Source organism: Ascaphus truei, chromosome 17, assembly GCF_040206685.1.
Source record: "Ascaphus truei isolate aAscTru1 chromosome 17, aAscTru1.hap1, whole genome shotgun sequence".
Taxonomy (NCBI): Eukaryota; Metazoa; Chordata; class Amphibia; order Anura; family Ascaphidae; genus Ascaphus; species Ascaphus truei.
In genome coordinates, this window is record NC_134499.1 from 24,950,634 (window position 1) to 24,969,958 (window position 19,325).

At 44.3% G+C, this 19,325-nt stretch overlaps 1 protein-coding gene across 10 annotated transcripts in view; it reads right to left on the bottom strand.

Moving 5' to 3' along the window:
- The window catches only part of FOXP1 (forkhead box P1), a 501,565-nt gene that overhangs the window by 273,333 nt on the left and 208,907 nt on the right, over nucleotides 1-19,325 (bottom strand). For 9 of the 10 annotated variants that reach the window (XM_075574323.1, XM_075574310.1, XM_075574307.1 and 6 more), the window contains one exon: nucleotides 1,673-1,743. The exons of the other annotated variant lie outside the window; for it this stretch is intronic. The gene's annotated coding sequence lies outside the window, so the exon portion shown is untranslated. The remainder of the gene's footprint in view (nucleotides 1-1,672; nucleotides 1,744-19,325) is intronic. 10 annotated transcript variants of the gene reach the window in all.

Sequence of the window (19,325 nt, forward strand, 5' to 3'; positions counted from 1 at the left end):
CTCTAAATTCCCTCGCCTTGTCTGCGGCTTCTGGCGACGTGTCACCATGGGGTCACATGGCAACGCGACGTCACATGACGTTGTGACGTCAGAAACGCCGGAGACAAGGGGTGGGGTGGAGGGGGTGCATAGGAATACGTTTGTGCGCCCCTGGTATACATCACTGTTCCTAAGGCAGTGGTTTCCAATCTTTGTTTTGGTTAAGGAACCCCATAATTATATTGTGAAATTCTGTTGAACCCCAACCCTCTCTAATAGCGCGTCTGAGATCAGATGCATTGTAAGGAACCCCAACCCTCTCTAATAGCGCGTCTGAGATCAGATGCATTGTAAGGAACCCCAACCCTCTCTAATAGCGCGTCTGAGATCAGATGCACTGTAAATTCTTCTATATTTGGTACGATTTTCAAATGACCTGAAATTTGCAGGGAACCCTTTAGGCATGCCTGTGAAACCCTAGCGTTCCTTGGAACCTGAGTTGAAAAACATTGCTACGGTGTATTCAAAAACTATTAAGTTCTGCAAAAAGGTGATTATAAAACATCCAGATGAACATCAGTTGGGTGACACTACCTTAGAATAACAGAGTAATGCTATGTGCTACTCATTTTGCAGCAAGTTATTTTTAATAACGCGTTAACAACGAAGGGCCATTTCCGTGGTGCATTTTGCACAGAGCTCTGTCTGTTCGAGATCGGAGGCATGAAACTTGAAGTAATGGGAATAAGGCTCTGCAGGAGTTTATTTAGCAGCAGATAATGTGCCCAGTACCATCAGCCAAAAAAAACAAAAAAAACAACTACTCTAAAATGGTACATTAGTGTGAGGTGTAACAAAAAGAGAACAGTTTATGGAACCCGATTGCTAGGAGGCCAGAAAGCAGTGTAAGACATAAAGAAATGTAGTTATTGGAGTTAAAAATAACTGGTAGATAGTTCGTATAGAAAAGAGCCCGGACTTTAAAAATAAAGGACGGCCACTGCACAAGTTACAAAATGTTAAGAATTAAGCTGAAACAAATGCTTATCAAATAGGAGCCAAACTCTTGCAATGCGAAACATTCTGTACACATATAAAACTCGTCGACATTATATGATAACCCCTCTTTTTATGAATTTATAGTCACTGCGAAGTTAAAGCAGGGCCATATTAAAAGCAGACGGTTAGCGCCATTTCATTTTTTTTGCACGTTATTTTGTAGTACTTGACCTTGTTCTGCCCTTTCCAACAATGTATTTTTATTTTTAAATTCTGAAGCTCCATTCAGGAGATAAAAGCATTTCAAATATTTAAGTGTCCGGGAGGTTAAAATGAAGTTCTCCCCAGGGCCCAGAGTAATGTAAAGGTTGTCATGGTAACCTCAGAAGCTAGAGATTAACACTGAACCAAATGATAATTTATTTCAAAGAGCAAGATACTAACATTATAGGAGTTAAGCTCATATGTAGGCTATAAACATGGCACCAGATTCTGTACATCTCAGACCAAGAGGGAGGTGGGAAGTGAGGCATTTAGCAAAATATATCATTTTTTGATGTTTACACAATCACCGCTCACAAAACAGGAACACCGGATTGTTTTGTTAGCGATAAAGTATATGGATGTAAGGAGTCATCAAAACAGTTCACGCCACACAAAAACTGGAGAGTGGAACATGCAATATTGTATTTACCTTATTCGAGGAGTTGCTTCAGCAAAGCAATCTTCAGTTACAACCACCCAAAAAAGGTCAATATCCTTACCCTGGAGACACAAAAAAAAACAAAAGAATACAAAACATGATTAAATGAAAAGAGCAGGTATGCAGGTCTGAAGCATTGTCATTGGCACCACATTGGGCCAGAGCAAACATAAATACAAATAAAAAAAAAAAAAATTAATCCAATTGTGTTTAATTGTGAATGACTTTCAGAGAGTTAATAAAAATAATAAAGTCACAGGGTTTCTGCTTATCAGAACCAGCCAGCACTAGTCTCCGCCGTTCACAAGAACCACGTGGTCATTGGGAACAAGGGAAGATGAGACAACTCTGTATTCAGCAAAAAAAAAACAACAACTTTAATCTCATGAGAAGTTATTTTGTTCCTGTGATATGATTCACAATGAGTTAGTGATTAAAATCCAGCCACCTCAAGAGGGGGAAAAAATAATCTTTCACTTGATTCGGAACATTTGAATATTGCTCATTTAGACGTATTTTCCGCACTTAGCAAGATATACTGGGTTCCCAATAAAGTGGCCGAGTTCCGGCATGAAACGCCTCCTCGGATATTTCGGGTTGAATTCACAGTTTTCACATTTGCTTAATAGTAATTTCAATTCAGTTCCAATTCCTTTACACCGAACAGGCATGGCAACACATGATGCTGTATATAGGTAGGGTTAGTGACCAAACTGCGGTGATCTGTTACAATGGACACCTAACTCGAGGCAGGTATAAACATGGTTATTCCCGCACGCTAAAAATGTAATAGAACAAAACAGGCTTCTACGCTGCACACACAACCCAAAGGACGACTAATTGTTCTTCGTTTACACCACTGATTGAGCTACCTGTGCTGAAGCAGGGATATCCATAAAAGCTGGCCTGTTGCCTTGAGTATGGAGTTTGATACCCCTGATTTACGCACAGTTCCCAATGTTTTGGGGGACAGGTGTAGCACCTGATTACCAGGGCACTGTCCTCCAAAACGTTGTGCAGATTCCATTTATTTGCAATAAAGGAAAACAAAGTGAATTTAATAGTCTTTCGCGTGGTATGCGCAGCGGAGATGCCTGTTTCTGCTCAAAAGAGGCCTGCTAGCAACGGAGGGAAGGAGTCACCGCACAAAGGTGTCGCTCGTTGAAAGTAAAAACTGCTCAAGGATTTGTGCAAACGGTGGTGGGTTTACCCTTCCCATCCGCTACAAAATGTATGTGATGACTTAGCCAGCCACCCGACTTCAATCGTCAAGGGCCACCAACAAGGGCAGGGTTTAATGATATCTCTGCTTCAGCACAGGTGGCTCAATCAGTGGCTCAGTCGACCTAATTGGGCCACCTGTGCTGAAGCATGGATATCCTGAAAATCTGCCCTTGTTGGTGGCCCTTGAGGACTGGCGTTGGCCAAACCCTGACTTAGACAAACTGATGATGCTACTATCCTGTATAAGCTGCAACATGTTCCCCCCGGAGCCAACTGTGTCAAAGAAACATGAAGAAAAAAAATGTGTCTTCAATACCTGGGGTTTTGAAATTAAAATGTTTTGCTATTTTATCGTGAGCATACTGTGAGCTTGAACATGAGCAGTGACTAAATAAATATGAAAATAAAGCAATGAAGCAGATCTTCGTAGACAGGAAGAATAAGAAGAGATTGTCACAGAGTCGTTATTTTGTCCTATGCAAAGTAGTGCGTTGCTCTGAAGAACAGACCACATGGCTCATATTGGCAACGTGCACAGTAATGTTAAACTAGGACACAGCACTCACATCTACAAAGGAATCACTGCAACGTTGCGCAAGGTCAGAGCACTGGACAGTCCCGAGGTATCCAAGCCCAGGGGCCGCAGCAAAGAATTCCTGAGCAATGTGTTGCGGTCACCCCAGGGGCAGAGAAAGATAGGAAAATGATAGCAAGTCGATATACACAATATATATATATAATCCAATGCACAGCCGGCACACCATATGCAAGTAAATAAGTTTTGGTGCTTATCCCATAAAGCAATTACAGACCATACGATACCGGTTGCAACACGACATCAAGGGACAGCACGCAGGTAAGTAAATCAAAAATGTTCTATATTTGATAGAAGACACAAAAACTGGGGGACCGAAACGTCGGTTTTTGTGTCTTCTATCAAATATAGAACATTTTTGATTTACTTACCTGCGTGCTGTCCCTTGATGTCGTGTTGCAACCGGTATCGTATGGTCTATATATATATATATATACACACACATACATATTGTGTATATAGACTTGCTAGACTATCTATCTATCTATCTATATATATATATTATACTTTCCTAACTTTCTCTGCCCCAGGGGTGACTGCAACAGATACATATATACACACACACACACACACACACACACATATATAGGCACTCCAATGTGAGCAAAAAATAAGTTTATTACTGAACATTTTGGGGGTTGCAGCCCATTCGTCAGGTGCACTGATGGCTGTTTTTTATATATATATATAGTGTTCTTATTCTCATATGGTTCACTGTAATTTAATACAAGGTTTGTTTTCTTTACAACAAGTATTTGCACACCACTTTATAACACACCGCCTAATTCCATGACGTATCACCTAACCCTTACAGGCAAAGGTTTCCCTTTCATTTCTTAGGAGAACTGTGAAGATAAACGAAAGCTGAAGGTCTTTAAAAATGATTCAATTTTCTGCATTTTCCCCCCAAGGTTAGCGTTTTGTGGCGACTGCCTACAGTATTTCACATAAAAACATAACCGCAAAATATGGTTTAATAGTTCCCAGACTTGCCATTTACAGCTTTTGGTGCAACATTATTTTTAGAATCTCATTGCTGAAATGCCTAACATCAAAGTAGGAATTAAGGTGTTAAACCTTATGTCTTACTGAGCCACTTATTGAGCCACCTGTGCTGAAGCAGGGATATCCTTTGAACCTCAAGGTGGCCCTTGAGGACTGGAGTTGCCCACCCTGGTGTTAAACCATAAGAACTAAAATAATGATAATAATAAAGTAATGATTTACCCTTTAACAGTCTAACAGGCTCCCCTAAATAAATCTAACCATTCTAACAGGAACATTTTGCCTTGGTTCATTTTTCTGAATGGGGGAGTGTTTGTTGATCAAGTGTTTTGTTTCCCCTTATCAGAGAACCAAAAGATAAGAGGAGATGGGGAGGGGGGTCTCTGGCAGTACAATAACTTGCTGATCACACAGTGACATCACACACAAGGGTGCAGCCAGCAGACATCACATCCCTCCCAAGTCTCACTTTAAATAATACATGAATAATACTTATAGGTGCCAGATTTGGAAAGAGAAAAAAAACAACCAAAAAACATATAAATCATGTCACAAGAATGAGTTTACTTGGGTCCTCGGAGGGCTTGCCCCTATTAAGAGTAGAAATGCATGGTAAATGTAGCCCTTTTTGTGGCATCACGACTTGGGACTCCCTCCGCTAGAGATAGACACATAGGCAAATATCAAAATATGTAGTCTAATTGTTATTAGTTTTCCCCAGTAAAGTTTTTGTTAAACATTTGCGGGGGTTGGGGGGGTGGGGGGGTGGGGGGGAGGGCGGGAGGGCGAGAGAGTCAAAGAGAGACAGAAAAAGAGAGACAGACAGACAAAGAGTGAGATAGAGAGAAGCCCACCTGAGATGACATATAATATATATATATAGTGTATATATATATATATATATATATATATATTTATATATATATATAGTATATATATATATATATATATATATTTATAGTATATATATATTGTGACAAACGGCTTACTCCGGGGCTCCGTCGTTTGTCCGGGACTGTTTAGAACACGGTCTTTTAGGGTAGGTTAAATGATGAGGCGTCACGTACTGTTCCTTTAAACAGGCTATGCCTGGTTTATTCAGTCCCAGGCACTGAGACTGCCACAGTGCATACAACAGAAAACAGATCAAAACAAAAGCTGCTCACCTGAGCGATAACTTAACTTAGATATCCCTGACTCAGGGTTGGAAGTGGCTTTTCCACTTCCAACATCAAAACATGGTACTTTTGCAGTCTTACACAAATGAACAGAAAGATTGAACCTGTTTGGGGAAGAGGCTTCTCCCCTCTGTAGTTCAGCAGCCTTCCAGCCTCCTGGCTCTTGTGGGGAGACCCGAGCAAACAGGAAATCAGTCTTTCATACCTGATTCCTAATTAGCATGACAGGAGACAGAAATCAGGCAGAAGACAAACTCTGGTCTGGATCTCTCATCCCTCAGTTCCAGCGCTTGCCAAACTGTGGGATGGAGTGTATGTATTATAAGGCTGCACTCCCAGGCCAAACAGGATAGAAACTGTCTAGTATCCTGGGAGCCCTATATACGGAATTTATTACCATCCCCTGGTTTCTGTCACATATCCTCCCCCCCAGCTCAGACCTCGAGGGATGAGCGACCATGGATATTAGGGAGTGCATCCTTGACAACCCGTCAGCATTGCCATGTTTGTGCCCTGACCTGTGTTCCACAGAAAATTTAAAGGGTTGTAGGCTTAGGAACCACCTGGTCACTCTAGCATTCTTTTCCCTGTTTTGACACATCCAGGTAAGGGGTGCATGATCTGTGACCAACCGGAATTTTCTCCCCAACAGGTAGTATTTGAGCGTCTCTACAGCCCACTTTATTGCGAGACACTCTTTCTCTACTATGGAGTAATTTTTCTCCTGGGGATTTAGTTTCCTACTTAAATAAAGGATGGGGTGCTCCTCACCTTGAGACTCCTGGGAGAGTACCGCCCCCAGCCCTACCTCAGATGCGTCGGTTTGGACTACGAACTCTTTGGAGAAGTCAGGTGTGACCAACACTGGTTGGGCACAGAGAGCTTCTTTCAGGCTTCTAAAGGCCTGTTCGGTTTCGGGGGACCACTTTACCATTAGCGGTCCTCTTGCTTTTGTGAGGTCAGTTAGTGGGGTTGCCTTAGTTGCAAAATTGGGAATAAACCTTCTATAGTACCCAATTAACCCCAAAAAGGTCCTTACTTGTTTTTTTGTAACTGGCTTTGGCCAATTTTGTATCGCCTCCACTTTGAGTGTTTGGGGTTTGAGTAAACCTCTGCCAATAGAATATCCCAGATACTTGGCCTCCTCCAGACCAATAGTGCATTTAGCGGGGTTAGCAGTTAGTCCAGCAGACCGGACTGCGTCAAGCACAGCTTGGACCTTTGGAAGGTGGGATTGCCAATCTTCACTATGGATTACCACATCATCCAGGTAGGCGGCAGCATACCGAGCATGTGGTTTTAAAATTTTATCCATCATTCTTTGGAATGTGGCGGGAGCTCCATGTAAGCCAAAAGGCAACACCTTATACTGAAAGAGGCCGTCTGGGGTTGAGAAGGCTGTCTTTTCTTTTGCCCTTTCTGTGAGGGGAACCTGCCAGTACCCTTTTGTTAGGTCTAGGGTTGTGAGATATCGGGCTTTGCCCAGTCTCTCTACAAGTTCATCTACCCTGGGCATAGGATAAGTATCAAATTTTGACACCGCGTTTAGTTTCCGGTAGTCATTACAAAACCTTGTTGTACCATCTGGCTTTGGGACTAAGACTATAGGGCTGTTCCACCCACTTTGGGATTCCTCAATTACACCTAGTTTTAGCATTTTTTTAACCTCTAGACTTATAGCCTTTCTTTTGGCCTCTGGGATTCGGTACGGTTTAAGGTTAACTCGGACCCCCGGTTCAGAGACTAGGTCATGTTCAATTACGCTAGTTCTACCTGGCCGTATAGAGAAGATTTCTTTGTTTCTTTTCACTAAATTCTGAACCTCTCGTTTCTGATGAACAGACAGTGTTTCAGCTATGCTAACCTCTGGGTCAGTTTCTTGATTCTCTGACGGACCTGGGGGTACTAGGGTTAACAAGACTTCTCTATCTTTCCAGGGCTTGAGTAGGTTTATATGGTAAATTTGCTCAGGTTTCCTCCTACCTGGCTGTCTTACCTTATAATTTACTTCTCCCACTCTTTCCAAGACCTCATATGGCCCATGCCATTTAGCAAGGAATTTACTCTCCACGGTGGGAACCAGAACTAGTACCCTATCACCTGGAGAAAAAATTCTGACCCTAGCACCCTTATTATATGTATTCCTCTGTGCTTCTTGAGCTTTCTCCATGTGTTCCCTCACTATGGGTAGGACTGCAGCAATGCGGTCCTGCATCTGGGCAACATGCTCTATTACACTTCTGTAAGGGGTAACCTCATGTTCCCAAGTCTCTTTGGCTATATCCAGTAAGCCCCTTGGGTGTCGGCCATACAATAGTTCAAACGGGGAGAAGCCTGTGGATGATTGGGGAACTTCCCTAATGGCAAATAACAGGTACGGTAACAAACAATCCCAGTTTTTCCCATCTTTATCAACCGCCCGCCGTAACATGCTCTTTAAGGTTTTATTGAACCTTTCCACTAAACCATCTGTTTGTGGATGATAGACTGAGGTTCTGAGATGCTTGATTTTTAGGAGTTTACATAGCTCTTTCGTTACTTGGGACATAAATGGTGTTCCCTGGTCAGATAGAATCTCTTTAGGAATCCCGACCCGGGAAAACAGAACTACTAACTCTTTTGCTATGTTTTTAGCTGAGGTGCTACGTAGGGGAACTGCCTCCGGATATCGGGTGGCATAATCTAATATTACCAATATATGCTGATGTCCCCTAGCAGACTTTATTAGGGGTCCTACTAGATCCATAGCAATCCGGTCAAATGGTACCTCTATTATGGGAAGGGGTACCAATGGGCTGCGGTACGCCTTGAACGGGGCGGTGATCTGACATTCTGGGCATGAGGAACAATAATTCGTAATTTCTGCCAGAACCCCAGGCCAATAGAAGCTTCGGAGAACCTTTTCTTTTGTCTTTTCCACCCCTAGGTGTCCCCCCAATGGATGACTATGTGCGAGGTGTAATACTACGTTACGGAATGTCCGTGGTACCAACAATTGTTTAGTTGTAACTGATTTCCTTTTATCAACCCGATATACTAGGTCGTTCTCTACCTCGAAGTAGGGGTAAGCAAGTGACCTATCTGGTTGGCCAGGAGTACTATTCTGGTCCCGTATATTTCCCCTTGCTACCGCTAATGTGGGGTCCTCCCACTGGGCCTTCTTAAAACTCCCAGGACTGACCTCTAGGTCAGCGAGGGTCTTATCCGGTTCTGGGGTGGTAAGTGTCTGCTCAACATCTTGATTTGGGGTATTCCCTACCAAAGTAGTGATGGGGAAGGGAATTTTACAGCACTCCTCCTTTTCCCCCTTCTTATTTGGGCCCTCGTCAACCTCCATTTCTGAAAAAGGGAAAGGATTTGTTTCTTCTAATACTTCGTTATGGTCCGCTATTGAACTCTGGGCGCTATTCTGAGCGGGGGACCACATTTTTAGAAAATGGGGAAAGTCGGTCCCTATTAACACATCATGTGCCAGTTTGGGTACAATACCCACCTTGAAATCTAAAGAACCAAACTCTGTTTCAAAAAAAACATCAACAGTGGAATATTCATGATTATCCCCATGTATACAACAAATTGCCACTCTTTGTGAACTGTTTCCCTGTTTCTTCTTAATGGGCAAGAGGTATTCGGACACTAGTGTGACCATGCTCCCAGAGTCAAGAAGTGCCCGAACCCTCTTACCATTAACCTTTACAAATGCCCACAGATGGTTATTCAAGGGGTCCTCTGGGCTAGGGCCCATACATTGGGACAACAGCGAATAAGGTTCCACGCTGTTGCATTGCATGGGCTCATAATTTAGTGGGCAGATTTTTGCTGTGTGGCCCCTCTCATGACAATTTACACATTTAGGTACATAGTCTGTGTCCCACTTAGAGCCTTTTCCTGGCTCCCCATGTTGGCTATTGCCCTTAGTGTGCGAACCACTGTTGCTGGTGCTGCGTGAAGGTGGTCGCCGCTCTTCAGCGCCCCTTAACCCCGGTACCCTTTTACCGTCTCTGGAAGAGTCCTGGAACCTCGGGTAGTGGGGTTGCTCCACGACTGTGGGTTGCGGGTGCTCTTCTGCTGCATTGTACCTTTCTACGAGGGCCACAAGCTCATCCGCATTGTGGGGGTCACTCCGACTGACCCAACGGCGTAAGGCAGAAGGAAGTTTCCTCAAGAACTGGTCCATGACCAACCGTTCCACGATGTGGCTGGCTGAGTTGATCTCGGGTTGTAGCCACTTCCGGGCGAGGTGGATGAGGTCATACATCTGGCTTCGGGTGGCTTTATCCATCGTGAAGGACCATGCGTGAAACCTTTGGGCGCGAACAGCCGTGGTTACGCCGAGGCGGGCGAGGATCTCGAACTTCAATTTTGCATAGACGTTAGCTTCGGCTGGCTCTAGATCAAAGTAAGCCTTCTGGGGTTCGCCGCTTAGGAAGGGTGCGATTAGACCAGCCCACTCAGCTTCTGGCCATCCCTCTCTCTGTGCCGTGCGTTCAAACGTGAGAAGATAGGCTTCCACATCATCCGAGGGTCCCATCTTCTGAAGGTAGTGGCTTGCCCTGGTCATTTTCGGAACTGGGGCTGCCGCTGCCAGTGGAAGGTTACTGATAGTCCCCCTCAGGATCTCGAGTTCCTGCTGTAAGCCCTGAGCGAACCGCTGTTGCTCCTCTCTCAGCAAGCGGTTTGTCTCTTGCTGGTTTGCATTCGCGTTTTGCAGGGCTTCATTCGTCTGTTGCTGGTTTGCATTCGCCTGTTGCTGGTTGGCATTCGCCTGTTGCTGGTTGGCATTAATCTCTTGCTGGGCTATTAGCAGCTGTTGATGGGCTGCATTCGTCTGCTGCTGGTTTGCATTAGTTTCTTGCTGGGCTATTAACAGCTGTTGCTGGGTTTCATTCGCGTCTTTCTGGGCAGCGACATTGCGTACCAGCGCACCCACCACGTCTTCCATCTTGTTTGCAGAGGATGAAAAAAACTTTTTTTTTTTTTCCAAAGTTCTTCAACCCGCAGACCCCCTAGTGCTCTGCCCGCATTCTCCACCATATGTGACAAACGGCTTACTCCGGGGCTCCGTCGTTTGTCCGGGACTGTTTAGAACACGGTCTTTTAGGGTAGGTTAAATGATGAGGCGTCACGTACTGTTCCTTTAAACAGGCTATGCCTGGTTTATTCAGTCCCAGGCACTGAGACTGCCACAGTGCATACAACAGAAAACAGATCAAAACAAAAGCTGCTCACCTGAGCGATAACTTAACTTAGATATCCCTGACTCAGGGTTGGAAGTGGCTTTTCCACTTCCAACATCAAAACATGGTACTTTTGCAGTCTTACACAAATGAACAGAAAGATTGAACCTGTTTGGGGAAGAGGCTTCTCCCCTCTGTAGTTCAGCAGCCTTCCAGCCTCCTGGCTCTTGTGGGGAGACCCGAGCAAACAGGAAATCAGTCTTTCATACCTGATTCCTAATTAGCATGACAGGAGACAGAAATCAGGCAGAAGACAAACTCTGGTCTGGATCTCTCATCCCTCAGTTCCAGCGCTTGCCAAACTGTGGGATGGAGTGTATGTATTATAAGGCTGCACTCCCAGGCCAAACAGGATAGAAACTGTCTAGTATCCTGGGAGCCCTATATACGGAATTTATTACCATCCCCTGGTTTCTGTCACAATATATAGTATATATATATATATATATATATATTTTCTCTGTTTGTCCCCCGTTCACCCCACCCTTTACAGTTCCCCCCCTTTAGAGCTTCATGCAGGGTGTGTGCGGCAGTGTGTGGGTGTGTGTGTGTGTGCGTCAGTCAGTTAGTGTGTGTGGGCGCGTCAGGAAGTGTGTGGGTGTGTGTGTGTGCGTCAGTGAGTCAGGGTGTGTGTGCACGTCAGGCAGTGTGTGAGTGTGCGCGGCAGTGATTGTGTGAGTGTGCGCGGCAGTGATTGTGTGAGTGTGCGCGACAGTGAATGTGTGTGTGTGCGCATCAGGCAGTGTGTGTGCGCGGCAGTCATTGTGTGTGTGTGCGTCAGTGTGTGTGTATGTGCGTGCATCAGTGTGTGTGTGCGTGCGTCAGTGTGTGTGTATGTGCGTCAGTGTGTATGTGTGCGTGCGTCAGTGTGTGTGTGCGTGCGTGCGTCAGTGTGTGTGTGCGTGCGTCAGTGTGTGTGCGCGTGCATGCGTGCGTGCGTCAGTGTGTGTGTGCGTGCGTCAGTCAGTGTGTGTGTCTGGCAGTCAGTGTGTGTCTGTCAGGCAGTCAGTGTGTGTGTGTGTCAGGCAGTTCGTATGTGTGTGTTGCAGTCAGTCTGGTGTTGCCCCCCCTCACCCTCCTCCCACCCCTCAGTAGTGCGGAGGAAGGGGGAGACTGCTTTTGCTGTGACCGGGCGGGCCTTGGGGGCGGGAGAGAGAGGTGAGGCCGTTGGCGCCGAGGAGCGGCGACTGCTTGTGCTGTGTGGGGGGGGGGGAGAGAGAGAGGTGAGGCCGTTGGCGCAGAAGAGCAGCGGCTGCTTGTGCTGTGCCGGGGGGGGGGGGGAAGAGGTGAGGCGGTGACTGTTTGTGCTGGGGGGGGGGGAAGAGGTCAGGCGGTGAGGCGGTGAGCTGGCCGGTGCCGAGGACCGGTGGCTGCGGCGGCTGTTTGTGCTGTGACCGGGGGGTGGGTGTGGGGGGAGAGGTCAGGCGGTGAGGCCGGCGGCGCCGAGGAGCGGTGGCTGCGGCGGCTGCTTTTGGTCGGACTGGGGGGGGGGGGGAGGGGTTGGTGTGGGTGGAGAGGTGAGGCAGTGAGGCCGGGGTCGGCGAGGAGTGTGGGTACCGTTGAGTAGCAAAGTTGTTCTCCTAGCAAGTCAGCTTCCAAGTGAGATGGTCCTGCCAAGTGAGGTTCCAATTCCAAGTGAGGGTAAGAGGTGCACGCAATGTGAGGGGGGGGGGGGCGTCCGTGGGCCAATCACACCGGGGGAAGAAATACACACAAGGCGAACAAATACACACACAAACATTATTTCAGTCTTATATATATAGATATACAGATCACATTTTTTTATTATCAATCCCCACCATATTTGAGGCAAATTGAAATGTTGACAAATAATTTGACCATCACTGCACTCTGTTCAAATATAAACGAGACACAATGGCAGAGACAAAACTCAGACGGCAATAATACACAACTTGAAACATCTCATTGCATGTGCAGAATCTCTTGACACAGACAGTGTTAAATTCAGAACAATGTGCTCCCCCCACCCCCCCCCCCCCCCACTTGAAGTGCAATGTTATTATAAAAATGTCCTATAAACTGATTTATGTTTATCTATTGTGCAGCTTCAATTTTTCTGCATGTTTAGCAGACAAACCTGTGGTTTCTACTTTGCAATGCAGATCTGATCTACCACCAGATACAGAACATAACTGGGCCATGTTAAATTTCAATAAAACTGCTGAATCCGGCTACTTTAAATTAAGTTACATATTTGTGCTGTGTTTTCAATACCCCGTATATTTGAACAATTGCAGGTAGGTAGAAACTCTGCCTTTGTTGCCTTTTTTAGTTTTAAATTTTTTATGCGGTTATCTATTAAAGCAACAATACTACTTCCCCCCCTCCCCCCACACTAGTTTAATTTTTTTGTATATGTAAAGCATGTCACAATGTATAGCCCTCTCCTTGATAAAGGCAATCTATTTGCCGAAACGTTGGACCTTTGGTGGCACAATAAATTGCACCTTTAGAAAGACCGTGTGCCTGCTTCCATTCCTTTGCTCAAGTACCTCTGGGATGTCTGGACCTCCCTGGATACAGCGCACCGGCAGATAAGTACCCCCCTTCAGCACCTACCAGCAGTGTGCATGTGCTTCTACATATAACAATGTATAATTCAACATTTTTACCGAAGATGGCAATAGTTTGATGCTCTTGTTATAAATTTGTAAAAACCGAGTGTGTACCTAACTAAATGGCCGCATTCTAACACCTGCTGCAGTCTGTGAAATGCTGCATCTGATATATAACATTATATTACTAAGTAACACAAAATGGTTACAGCATTCAGAGTAATAGACAGACTGCAGTTTGGAAAACAGCAACACGTTTGTGATACTTTGTTGCCAAAAGGCAGAGCTCAAAGAAGGTGTCAGAGGAAGAGGATATGACTTACCAAATGGTTGCTGTAGCAACCATAGGACGATCTGTACATTAAAAATGGCATTAGGAGTTAAAAAATGCAGACAATATTATCTAATACTACAGAACTGATTTATTTATTTTTAAAAACATAGGATTGTTCACCTTTTGCTGCATTATACCGTCTCAGGAGAAAGGGCAAATGAATAATTACGCTTTCTTTGAAGCTTAGCTGAAGACCTACCAGTACCTAGCTATCCTTATGGAATAGATTGTAAGCTCCGCTGCAGATATTTTTTAGACATATAAAATGGGATGCACTTTGCTGCATACACGTCAGAGCTATAATATATATATATATATATATATATATATATATATATATACACACACACACACACACACACACACACACACACACACACACACACACACACACACGGGAACGCAGTCACCGGCTCAGTCTTCAACCCATTTACGTCAAGTAAAATTCCTTTGTTGCTATGGGCCCCTGCAAAATGCTGCTTCTTCGGTCAGTCTCTTCTTCAGGATTACAAGTCTCAGGCGAGACAAAGTGCAATTCTAAACTTATTCAGTGAATGTGACCTGGTTTAGAAGGGTACGTTTCAATATAAGAAAAGAAAGTTTACTCATCAATCCTAGCTCAATATTTATCATTGAACTATACCCATCTCAGAACTATTCCCATCTCAGAACTATCCCCATCTCAGAACTATCCCCATCTCAGAACTATCCCCATCTCAGAACTATCCTCATCTCAGAACTATACCCATCTCAGAACTATCCCCATCTCAGAACTATCCCCATCTCAGAACTATCCCCATCTCAGAACTATCCCCATCTCAGAACTATCCCCATCTCAGAACTACACCCATCTCAGAACTATCCCCATCTCAGAACTATCCCCATCTCAGAACTACACCCATCTCAGAACTATCCCCATCTCAGAACTATCCCCATCTCAGAACTATCCCCATCTCAGAACTACACCCATCTCAGAACTATCCCCATCTCAGAACTATCCCCATCTCAGAACTATCCCCATCTCAGAACTATCCCCATCTCAGAACTATCCCCATCTCAGATCGGAGTACCAAAGCCACATTGAAGTAAAGGTTTAAAACGTATCCTTATGTGATGTATAATGATTGGCAATTGCTGCTGGTAAGTTAGATGCAGCTACTGTACAGTACATATGTATCAATTAAAGCAACACTCAGGAACAAATGCTTTCTCCAGTACCGAAGAGGTTTTAAAAGCTCTATACCAGGGGTGGCCAACTCTAGTCTTCACGGCCCCCCAGTGGAGCAGGTATTAGGGATATCCCTGCTTCAGCACAGGTGGCTCAATCAGTGGTTAAATGGTTGACTGGGCCACTGATTGAGCCACCTGTGCTGAAGCAGGGATATCCTTAAAATCTGGCCTGTTGGTGGCCCTTGAGGACTGTAGTTCGGGGATGGAAAGGGTAAACAAACGACAGGTTGCAAAAATCCTTCAGCAGTTTTTACTTTCAACAAGCAACACAGATAAACATTTGTGCAGTGACTCCTTCCCTCCGCTGCTAGCAGGTCTCTTTTGAGCAGAAATAGACATCTCCACTTCACATACAACGCGACAGATGATTAATTGCTCTTCGTTTTTCTTTATTGCAAATTAACAGGAACTGCACAACGTTTTGGAGGACAGTGCCCTGTTAGTCAGCTGCAGTGTAGCGCCTCCTATTGGCAAAGGGAAATGAGCTACACCTGTCCCCCAAAACATTGCACAGTTCCCAATCGCGTTAATCCATCAACAGGTAAGGTTTTCCTCGACTGAGTCACTGATTGAGCCATCTGTGCTGAAGCAGGGATATCCTGAACACCTGATCCATTGCTGGCCCTTGAAGACGGGAGTTGGCCACCCCTGGTCTATAACTTCATCTATGAAAATCCCCAATGTTGGTGCACTGAGAGTCATCACATCCGAAGGTGCATCACATCTTCATGAAAGCAACAAAGTGCCTTACGACAGGATGAAGAACCAACTCTTGTTTTCTAGCACTAACCACTTCAGAGCAGGTATGCAGCACTATACACGCAGCTCCTATCCCACATACCAAGCTTTCCAGCAGTGGGCTATAGTGGACAAAGTGAACCGCACACGAACGTCACCGCCTCTGAGGTGGGTGGACATTGTTCGAATCCCATTGCCAGTTACTTGTAACCCTGGGCAAGTAACTTTATCCCCCTGAGCCGCAGGCATTAAATGCTAGGTGTGCAGTCACCTCGACGCGCTGTATACACTGAAGCATTAACCCTTTGTGCGCAGACAGGGACGTGCAACCAGATTTCCCAGCGCCCTCCTGACACGCCTACGATTAATACGAAGCGGAGTGGCGCTTATACTCTACCAGTCCTTGTGTCATCACTCTCCCATTCCTTTCAGATTGTGAGCTTCTCGGAGCAGGAGCCTTATTACCTATTGTTGCATTATATGTTTAAGTTGCATGTGTTTTAGGTTTTCTTCTTGTCCTTACCCTCGCAATGTACTGCGCTGCGGAATACGTTAGCACCATATAAATAAAATATAATAATAAACTCCTTTACCAATCAGGAAAGCTGTTAAATTAAGACCATAAAAGGTCATTAGAACAACTTGATTCCCCCCTTCCTACCTCCTCTTCTTTACAACAGGATAAAATCAAGAAGCAGCTTATCCCATGAGTATTATCTGCCTGGGATTTGTAACGTGATACAACCTGATGTTTTTGGTTATTTTTTTAACAAGACTTGTTTATACATTTCATGTGAGCGACCAGTAAAGCAGACCACCTGCCTAAAAGCTGCGTTTGGCTTTCAAGACAAATTATGTGGGATTTTCAGCATACCTTTTCCAGGGGTTTATCCGCAGTATCCCCCCCTTCACCTCCTGTCTTACCTCTAGGAGACCCCAAGTTCTGGGGCTCTGTAGTTCCCAGCATTACTGAGAGGGGAAAACACTGCATTCGGGAATCAAAAATGAACACATTGTGCCATATATCCCACATTATATACAGTATGTCTCTTCCATGGGCTTCGGGGGATAAATTGCAATTGAAATAAGACGTATTATTGACCTGTATTTCTAAAGCACCAACACATCCCGCAGTGCAGTACAGTGGGGGTACAGTGTGATGTCATATACAGAAACAGATATAGAAGGCAATAAGGGTCCTGCTCGCAAAGTTGCAGTCACAAAACCTTTTTTTTAAATGAGTTGTCTGCCAGGTGTTGAGTCATTCTAAATACGTGCATAAAGCGCCCAAAATATAAGATACACGGCTGTGTCTAAGGCCTCGGGCATGGTCAGCGCATAACCGTGCTGAGGCGTGCTGCTGCTCGGCACTGAGCCCCTGCAGCCGCAATGAGAGCGGCTTTAGCAGGGGCTCACGCATGCGTCCGCACGCTTGGGGAAGCGTGTGTCTGACGGAGTTTTGAAATTTGGCACTCGCCGGAGCGCAGGGCCGGTCACGTGAGCGGTTAGCCCAATGAGGGCGAACCAGCTCCGTGACGTCACTGGCCCGCCCCCAGACCCGCCGCCGACACGCCCACGGACGGGGCGCTGTGTAAGGCCAGGGAAAGCATAGCTTTCCCTGAGCCTCAGTGCGCCTCCGCATGGAAAGAAAATCACTATGTCCCAGGCCTAAGGGTTGTAACAAGGGAAGGTTTCCTGACAGCTGTAGTGATCAAAGCTGGTCATTTCAAAAAGTAGCTGGAATAAAAAGAAGGTTAGATCAATATTCCTCCAGAACAGATAACTATGGAAGGACAGGTTAAAAACAAATGTACAGGACGGTGCCGGTAATTCCCAGCTGGGATGGTGTTTTGGAAGGGGGTTACTAAAATTAAAAAAAAAACACGTAAATATGATTTACAGATGGACAAAAGCAGGTTTGTGAAATCAGAAGCTACTGGACAAAACCAAATACAAAAATACCAACACGCAAATCCTAAAAAAATAACCGAAACCCAACAACTATTTCAAACAAAAGCAGAACCTCAGTCCAAGTGCCCATCTCTAGGTGTTTCTCACCATAACTTTTGACATTATTTTAACATTTTCTACTATATTATTCTAGTTTCTGATATATTGTTTTTAAGCATCTTTTGTGCTTTATTGTGCTATTTTAATTATTTTATTGCTTATTTTGTAGAACCAAAAAAAACCCACGTCCAAAACCTGAAAAATGTTTAGAACTAGAAAACGAGTGAAAGTTTCCACGTTTCCCCTTCAAGACAGTTATAGATTGTTTCACACTGCATTTTACAAATCAAAAGGATTCAAAAATCTAACTTTAAGCACAGAGAAAGTAAATCATGCCTGTTACCTGCAACCTTAGAGATACACTATATATACAGTTTAATTGCTAATATAGGTCCTTAAAGCAGAAATCCACTCTGCTCCAAACGTCCAGGGACCCCCACTTTTCTCGCAGTTTGCTACCCGCTAAAAATGTGTCGTCGTCCCCTTCCGGAAACATCGGGAGAGGACGCTGCAAATTTTCTATTGGTGACTACGGCTGCCATGTTTGTAACTTGTTGTTTTCTATAAAAGTAGCAAAGTCTTGCTGTGGAGGTGGACCAGGGATCAACTCTGGTGACCCCAGATTAGGGGGAGGAACTGACGATTTAAAATACAGACGTAGGTTTGTCGATGGTACACTTGCATTTCATTCTTAATCTACTCAGCAAGACAGACATATTCTTGTTCATGTGTTTATGTCTATCAGGGGTACTCAACTTCAGTCCTCAAGACCCCCCGCAGCCCCCAACAGGTCAGGTTTTGAGGATATCCCAGCTTCAGCACAAGTGGCTCAATCAGTGGCTCAGTTGAAGTTAAGTAAAAATCCAACTTTTGAATGCTTTTCATGAAAAAATTTAAAAATCGTCTAACGCAAATTTTCATTTGACACTTTTTGCTGAGGTTTCAAGATATCTACAGCATAATTCTGGTAATTTCTGCTAGTACATTGGTAATCCCTTTAAAATGGATGACATTTACGTTTATTGAAGAAATAGGAACGATGCATTTGTAATTAGTTGCTTATTTGACAGAATATTATAAGAATTGAAAAAAAATATAACATTGTTTGTAAACATGAAGGTTTACTTTAAAGAACACAAGACAATGAAGACCTTTGCCATTTAACTTAATGTACAAATTCAAAAAGGGTATTAAATGTTATACAGTAATGATATGGTATATACGGATAGTCAATTGATATAATACAAGCTCTAACACAGAGAAAAACAGTATGTTTATGTGCATGGGATAAGTAGGTTTGGGTTCTGTGCAATCCAAATAATAATAAAAAATATATATAATATAATATATAAATAGATAGATAGAGAGGCAATACCAATGAAGGAGATCAGGAGACAGCACACTGATGATAGTTGGTTAAAATATATTATGATGAGGCACAGTAACTCCCACCATCAGTGTGCTGTCCTGATTTCCTTCATTGGTATCGTATCTCTATACTATTTGTATGAAATGTG